At 45.4% G+C, this 6216-nt stretch overlaps 1 protein-coding gene across 1 annotated transcript in view; it reads right to left on the reverse strand.

Annotated features, from left to right (window-relative positions):
* LOC126267066 (synaptic vesicle membrane protein VAT-1 homolog) overlaps positions 1 to 6216 on the reverse strand; it is a 266094-nt gene that overhangs the window by 151803 nt on the left and 108075 nt on the right. The window lies entirely within an intron of this gene.

A 6216-nucleotide genomic window follows, 5' to 3' on the forward strand; every position in this document is an offset into this window, starting at 1 on the left:
GGTCAGAGGTTTGACGAGAATACCACTGAACTTTTTAGGCATGTCTTGACTTCCACGTACTTTCTTTTTAATGGAGAATACTACGAACAAACGGAGGGAGTCGCCATGGGTAGCCCACTCTCACCGGTGGTAGTGAATTTGTACATGGAGAACTTGGAGGAGGAAGCCCTGTCGTCATCCGAATGGAAACCTACTTGCTTTTTCCGTTACGTGGACGACACGTTCGTCATCTGGCCACATGGTATGGATAAACTCCTTGACTTCCTTACACATCTAAACTCCATACACCCCAACATCAAATTCACTATGGAGACTGAAACGAAGGGTAAATTACCTTTCCTTGACGTCTTGGTCAGGAGAAGAGCTGATGGCACCCTAGGTCATGGGGTGTATCGAAAGACAACACACACTGATCTGTATTTGCACGCAGACAGCTGCCACCACCCTTCACAGAGGGATGGGGTACTTAAAACTCTAGTACATAGGGCGCGCACTATCTCTGACACAGAGAGTCTACCCCAGGAATTGGAACATCCGAGAACTGTGTTTCGAAAGAATGGGTACTCAGAGTGGCAGATCCAACGTGCTCTCCGCCCAACCACTGCAGCACAACCTGTTGAGATGGATGAAGTCACGAGGGAGGAGGTAGGCACTGCATTTATTCTATACACAGGCGCACTCTCGGGGAAAATCGCCCGCATTCTGAAGAAACACCGCGTCGGAACTGTGTTTTGTCCTCCGAATAAAACTCGTGCGCTGGTGGGGAGCGTCAAAGATGACCTCAGTTTGAGGAAGGCCGGCTTGTACCAGATTCCGTGTCAATGTGGCAAGTCATATATTGGTCAGACGATGCGTACCGTCGAGGATCGATGCCGTGAACACCAGAGGCACACTCGACTGATGTATCCGAGCAAGTCGGCGGTCGCTGAACATTGTTTGTCGGAAAATCACGCTATGGAGTATGACCGCACGAGGATTCTGGTACAGACGTCGAGATACTGGGACAGCGTTGTCAGAGAGGCCATCGAAATTTGCACTAATGATGACCTCATAAACCGTGACTGTGGCTATAATCTTAGCAAGGCTTGGGAACCAGCGATTGGGTTAATCAAGAGTAAATCGAGCAAACGCATAGTTGTGACGATCACGGCGGACAGAGCCATCACACCGACGTCATCTCAGACGCCGTCGCAATCTGTTCCACCGCGCTACCGTGGCGCGGGGTGCGGACGGCGGAGGGAGCGCGCCGCGGGCGGAGGCTATTTAAATCGGCCGCCGCCGCGACCGAACCCAGTTCCCCCTGAGCAGCCATAGCGTACGGATCTCCGTGCCGGCACGTTCACAGGAGCTCAGTCCGTCAGTTCACCTGATGATGGCGACATGTTTGATCGCCGAAATATTGTGCCTGTTGGACACTATAGACCGGCAGTACACCCGTGGATATTTTGATTATTTCAATCGAGTTTAATAATTCTTGTCTGCGTGTTTAAATGTCTGCACAAGACAGAATTAAGGCCCTTAGTTTGTACCTTTTCAGTTAAATATTGATTTCCTTTGGCCTCTGCACGGAGCCAAGCGTTCACGAAGTGTGGCAGACAAGCCGACTAGTGTGACGTCACACGTTCGTTGCAAGGACCTTATATCTCGATGGTCTAGAATTCCAAGCTGGGACATCGCCAGCTCCTCGACCACATGCATTCTCACTTCGCGTGAGAGAACACTTAACTGTGCTAACTTCTGTTTCACCTCCGTTTCGCCGGCAAGAGTGGACGTGCGGTTCTAGGCGCTACAGTCTGGAGCCGAGCGACCGCTGTGGTCGCAGGTTCTTATCCTGCCTCGGGCATGGATGTGTGTGATGTCCTTAGGTTAGTTAGGTTTAATTCTAAGTTCTAGGCGACTGATGACCTCAGAAGTTAAGTCGCATAGTGCTCAGAGCCATTTGAACCATTTGAACCTCCGTTTCCTTGTCAGGAACCGAGGAACAGCATGTTTTACTAGGAATATGCCAAAAATGTATCTCAAGAATTACAGAAACCTCTTAACACAAACATCACCGAAACTGAGGCACTTTTCATATCATAGTATCTGTTGTTCGCCACTATGTTGGACTGGAAGTGGGCTACCTTGGACTGAAACCGTTGTGTCACAATTCACTCTAGCCGTTAATTGCTTTTGAAACTGTATACAGAGTAGGAATTTTATAAGTGTACGAAAAGGTCGAAAGCACTAATAGAGATTTGAGACCTTTCCTATGGGCGGTCAGGCACCCAGAAGCGCAACACGTGCTTCAGATGTGATGTTAGTGAGCCGTATGGGACGGCGCAATTTCGTGAATTGCCTGAAACGAGAACCCCGCGCTCCTAGTCCATCGCACACTCCATGCCAAGTATACCTGCAGGAAATGCCTTCTGAGTTCTTTAATTGCACAGCGCTGGTTCCTGATAAGGCGCTGCTGACCACACTCTACAAAATCATAAATGATCGGATTCTGTTTCCTCTTTCTCACCGACATTTTTAAGAAATGCCTGAACTTTTGCTGACTCACAATACGCTCTCTAGAATTCGCTAACCACAGCTATCGCCGGTATATTTTGTGTACTTATAATTTTTTTTTTTCAAGGGTACGTACTACTAGCCTGAGGAGAACAAGGAGGTATAGGATGGGTGGTCATGCATGGCAGACAAGCGGCATGCTTATCTGCTGGGGAGGAAGGCAGGTGGTATTACAACAGTAGTTCGGCAGCTTCTGTATACAGGGTCCCAACCGGACTAATTTAAAAGTTGCCATTGCCCAAACGGTTGCCACCATGATGGATAGTATTGAGACGGTGAAACAGGGACGGACGCGCAGTTGCTTGAACGAAACATCCATAGTCTAGATTCGAACGGACAAGAACCGGTACAGACGGAGGAGAGTGGTTCGATCTGCACCCCGGGAAGTACCGCTGAGGAGACGTGGGCCATTGAGGGACCACATAGAGCGAGTCAAGAAAGTTTCCTGTCGAGCATGAGTCCCAGGAATTTCGTAGCTCCAACGAACGGGAGAGCAACAGGCTCAAGATGTAAAGAAGGTGGACGAAACCAATGGCATCGCCAGAAATTCAAACAAACTGTTTTGTCAATGGAAAAACGAAAGGCATTGTCGATGCTTCATGAGTAAAGACGATCGGGACATTGCTGAAGACGCCGCTCGATGAGACCAGACCATGGAGAATTGCAATAGATGGCAAAATCGTCAACGAAAAGGGAGCCGGAGATGACCGACGGTAGAAAGGCCATTATAGGGTTAATGGTAATAGCAAAAAGGACGACGCTCAGGACGGAACCCTGAGGCACACCGTTTTCCTGGATAAAGGTGTCCGACAAGGCAGAACACACACGTACCTTTTAAAAATTCCTGAGGAAAATGGGACAGGCGGCCATGGAAGCCCCACGTGTGGACTGTACGGAGGGTACCAGTCCTCCAGCGGCTGTCGTAGGCTTCCTCCAAATCGAAAAACACGGTCACAGTCTGGGATTTCCGCAGAAAAACCACTCATGACATGGGTGGACAAAGTGGCAATGGACAACTGTAGAACGGCGAGCTCGAAATCTATACTATGCAGTGGTTAGTAAATTGCGAAACTCAAGCCACCATACCAGCCGGGCATGAATCACACGTTCCATCACCTTGCAAACAGCGCTAGTGCTCTCTATGCCAGTCTACCCTGTGTAAGTATTTCTACATATGTGCTTCAACTGCCTTGGAATCCAAATACAGATTTCATCTACCATTTTCATCTATCCTCTCCCCTAACAACTCTCCCATTCTCCAATTTCCCGTTGATACTTCCGACTATTTTCTGTCAACCAGTTTCTTCTTTTATTCAAGTTCTGCCACGTTTTTCAAGACGACAAATCTTCGGTATTCTTCTGTAAGGCAATATTTTAAATGCTCCCTTTCTCCTCCTGACTATACTTTTTATTCTCCCTGTTTTATTTATATAAAAGACTACACTTCAAACACTTTTAGATAATTTTTCCAAATATTTAAATTTATCTTTACTGCTAACATAGTACTCTTATTTTTGCTAGTCTACATTTTATATCATCTTTACTTCTGCCAGCCATCGTCTGTTATTTTGCTACCCAAGTAGCTAAACTCGTCTATAGCTTTTTGTGTCTCATTTCTTAATGTAGCTCCCTGCGTTTCACCAGCTTAAATTCTACTACAGTTCGTTGTCCTTGTTCCATTTTTGTTAATATTCACCTCATAACCTCTCTCCAACACAATTTATCCCTGATCATTTGGAATTACAAAGTGTTTATTTCAGTCTATGTTATTACTATTTAGGTATATTATCTACAAAAATAGTGCACTAAGAAAGAAATTTCAACAAGGTTATCTTAGAACGGCTAGCTCGAGGTATTACCGATAACAGAGTATTACAAATGATATTCCGAGAAAAATGACAAATGGACCAAGATATTCATGTGTTTTTCAAAATATTATGTAATATTTTCTCTTGCGATGATTTGTCGACTTGATAGCTTAGTGGGCACGGTATGAAAAAATGAAATTTTCCGCAGTGGAAAACCAGCGGATCGGCTCTGTGGCAAGACATTGACTCGCATTCGCCAGGACGTCGATTCAAATCCCCTCCAATCTTGAAGATTCAGGTGAATTTGTTAAATCCGTTAACCCTAATGCAATGATGTAGCCTATTTCCTTTCCCTAATCCTTTTTGCCAGTGGGCGATTTTTCTACCGGGACTGTGGCTACATGGAATACTCGCCTGGCTGTGTGGGTCCCAGCCAGCTGAGAAACTCAGACAGCAATAACAGGACAAACCATCCGACAAATCAACATCTTTGACATCGATCTCATCACAAAATTATCTAACTTACTAAAACATTGAAATATTGAAATTCTTGGGACTAACTTTCGACTGAAAACTAAACTTGGAAACCTTTCATACTACCTGTCAAAAAAAAAAAAAAAAAAATGCTATAAACACTCTTGTAACCTACCACACTCTTGAACTGCTGTATTTCAGTGCCTTTCAAAACTGAAAGAACTTTATCTGATTCATCCATGGCAACATTTATTGCTCTTCCCGAAGTTTATCACTCTTTACAAGTCGAACGTATCCTTTGCTTCAACTTAACGTGTTCTTTACGAGTGCGTTAAGTTCCCACACCTGCACACATTATCCATGAATAATGGCTGTCTTCCATTCCCCTTTAACTCTCATCCCACACCATCAGCATTCATTCTATAACATTCATAACACCAAGCCCTCCCACAAAACCCATACAAAGGTCATGTTACCTGTACTAGGACATACGCCTCCACTTCTCCCTCCCCCCGCCCGCCACCACACCATATACACGTCCATCGACCCACCTAAAATCACAAATATCAGCTACTCACTTGCAAGCTGTCTACAGGCTCTGAGTACTATGGAACTTAACATCTGAGGTCATCAGTCCCCTAGAACTTAGAACTACTTAAACCTAACTAACCTAAGGACATCACACACATTCATGCCCGAGGTAGGATTCGAACCTACGACCGTAGCAGTCTCGCGGTTCGAGAGTGAAGCGCCTAGAACCGCCACCACGGCAGGCCTGTCCACAGCTACCAAATAGTTATCAACAAATTTCGTACAGACTTGGGATAGGTTAAAACTGTGTAGGACCGGAACTCGAACCCACAATTTTTGCTTTGCTGGTCTGTAGCCTTACCGTCTGAGATATCCACGTAAAACTTAGAAATCTCGCGAAGATTCGGAGATTTTATGTTTTTAACGCCTCTCATTATTTAAAAACATTTGTGTTTTTAAAATTTTCGTATGCTCAAGATCGCCATGGTGACAGTTCACAGTACACCACATGATATGAAAAAGAAATTGTCAATAAAAAAAAAAGAAATAAAAAAACTCTCAGCAGTGTGCCACTGTTTTGATTTGACGACATTTCGGAGGCTTGTTTAATTAGGTTCGCGTCCGGAGCGTACGAGACAGAATGGACCCATTTCATAGTCTTCAATCCCGAGACAAATTTAGATTGTTACGAACAGTGAACGCATAACCTCTACGTTAACAGCCAGCGACTGTAACCTTACACCGCCCCGCAAATGACAGCGTGACAGCTGATGACATCTACGAAGTCGAGTGTATGAGCTACCGCCCATGGCGACACCTATCGTGTGTTGACGATGAGTTCTGAGTATTG

Source organism: Schistocerca gregaria, chromosome 4 (assembly GCF_023897955.1).
Source record: "Schistocerca gregaria isolate iqSchGreg1 chromosome 4, iqSchGreg1.2, whole genome shotgun sequence".
NCBI classification, from domain to species: Eukaryota; Metazoa; Arthropoda; class Insecta; order Orthoptera; family Acrididae; genus Schistocerca; species Schistocerca gregaria.